The sequence below is a fragment of the Bactrocera dorsalis genome, chromosome 5, assembly GCF_023373825.1.
Source record: "Bactrocera dorsalis isolate Fly_Bdor chromosome 5, ASM2337382v1, whole genome shotgun sequence".
Lineage (NCBI taxonomy): Eukaryota > Metazoa > Arthropoda > Insecta > Diptera > Tephritidae > Bactrocera > Bactrocera dorsalis.
The window spans coordinates 35,826,614-35,828,951 of record NC_064307.1 but is presented as its reverse complement, the minus strand read 5'-3'; the positions used below and the strand labels follow the sequence as shown (position 1 = coordinate 35,828,951).

Below are 2,338 nucleotides of genomic sequence, written 5' to 3'. Positions count from 1 at the left end.
TATAAAATGGCTGCCATCACGAACTAGGAAAACAGGAAACCAGGAAGTCTTGGACGTGATTAAAGTAGTTTTTGCTAGCAAAATAGACGCGCATACTATGGGAAGAGGCAAAAAAATATTCAAGGAAGCAGAACATTGCTACGAGTTAAATTGTGATATCCGAAAACACTTTTACGCCGCTGCTTGAAATGAAACGCAAGGACGCGAACGCTCCCTAACAACGCCCGCCTCGCGCAGTCAAGTGTAATAGTGGGTGGCATTAAGGGTGGTCCGTGCCGAATACTTGTTGGGTGGGTTATTTGAGCATGACAAGCATCGCACATATGACATCATACTCACAACCGAGTAATTGACGAAACGGAAAAACAAGAACACGAATAAAACGCGCAGCGTCCGAAGTGCGCATGTACGCAGATTTAGGCGCGAACCTCTTTGTAGGGGTGAATACGAGTACGTTGGGAGTACATAAGAGTCATTGTAGTTAATCTGCTGGCATCATCAATGTCTGCAGGTATGTAGGTACCATTTTGCTACGAAAGTCGGCTGTTGTAAGCATTTGAAGTGTTTCAGCATTTACTGAAACGCGTTTACTAAACGGGTTAAATATTAGTTAAAAAAAAATGGTTGTGGGCCGAATTTAGGAGATACCAAACATTGTACTTGTATTTCGAGATTTAGTACGCTTTTTTACACATGAACATTAAAAATGGTTGAACAGAGTATTATGTCATGAGAGCCATAACCGTGCTAAATTTTTTTTTTTATAAATTTCTAACTTTTTTTAAGTATGTATTTTGAATATATAAGGATATGAAATTATTAGAAGCTATTTTTAAATGTTTTCTAACGATATTGGTTTCTTGGACCCTACTCTGTCGATTCGAAAAAGGTTTATTAAGATTGCTAGATTCAAAAATATAGTTTTATGACTAAAATTTAATATCAGCAGGTCTGGTATAGAGTAATATATGTATAACAACACGTAACATAGAGGTTAGTTACCAGTTAGTAGGAACACCGACATAATAATGACTATGAAACACTTCGCATAAAACACGAAAACATTTTTCTCTACCAGGTTATGCACTCTCATGTACAAACATATTAGAGAAAGTAAAAAATTTTGATCGAAATTTTCGCTTATAAAAAATTCCACAGCCAATTGAACAAAACTCAGTTCAAGACGAGCGCTGAACGCCTAAAATGATGCTACATAAACGGCATGATTGAGACAATTTAACAAAAGGAGCTGCTTGTTCTTCCAGAAACAGGAAGGAAAGTGCACTAACATTCATATGTATATGTACATTCACAATTTTATATTGTACATTGTAGGGAACGCAGTTAACTGCCGCGCTTCATGACCCACTTTCCAGCTTTCGACACTTTTGCATACATAAAAAATATATACACACGTATGAAGCTACATTTCCTGCAGAAATATATATATATATTTTTTTTTTGCAGAATATAACTGACTGCTTAACACTGCTGAATCGGAGCTGATTTTCTCTTATTTTTAGAACAATTTTCAATTTTTATTATCAACTGCGTTCTTCTTCTTTTTAATCCACCCCAGGCGACTGATTGTTTGTAAACAACTGCCTTGGTGCTGGCGCCTTTTATCAGATTTATCAGAGGAGCTGAGATTCCATGACTCGCCTGTGCTGCTCGTATACACACTTAAATGTTTGCACTTTTCGCAATTTTTTGCATCATGCGTTCAGTTTCATGCATACATACATACAAACGTTTGTATTTACAAATTTATTTAACGGGATTAAAATGTGAACTTACACTTTTAGCTTTAATAAATATTATTGAAATACTGTCACTTTTCTTATTTAATTTTACTTTTGGTCGTATTTGTTTTTAATCAGTCACACTTAGCCTCGTCGTTGTTGTCGTGGTCTGCTCCGCTGTACTCTGCGTACTGGACGAAATTGCGAAGAAATCTGTCGTTTTCGACAATGGCGCACAGCCAGGCCCGTAGCCAGCTTTTCATTTCGGGGGGGCTGAAGTAAAAACATATATAAACTTTGAATTTTCTGTTTATTAAAAAAAAAACAATATAAATTCATATACATATTACTTAAATTATTTGGTAGTTGTAACTTAAATAAGTAAGTAATATTTTTCTTTTCTTCTTGTTTGCCATATCATTAACTACATACTTCATCTGGATCTATTTTAATATCCCAGTGCACTGCAATAACAGCAAGTGCACTCAGCCGCTCATTGCCCATCACACTGCGTGGTAAAGTTTTTATTCTTTTTAAGGTTGAAGAAGTTCTTTCGAAGGAAGCGGTCCTCACTGGAAGAGTTGGTAAAATTGTAA

General features: G+C 36.1%; 1 protein-coding gene across 2 annotated transcripts in view; it reads right to left on the bottom strand.

Annotated features, from left to right (window-relative positions):
* Positions 1 to 1,967, bottom strand: part of LOC105224679 (tubulin polymerization-promoting protein homolog) — a 34,950-nt gene extending 32,983 nt beyond the window's left edge. The window contains exon 1 of one of the 2 annotated variants that reach the window (XM_049459265.1): positions 1,798 to 1,967. The gene's annotated coding sequence lies outside the window, so the exon portion shown is untranslated. The remainder of the gene's footprint in view (positions 1 to 1,797) is intronic. The other variant, XM_049459267.1, reaches the window with a different exon arrangement.
* Positions 1,968 to 2,338: the final 371 nt, after the last annotated feature.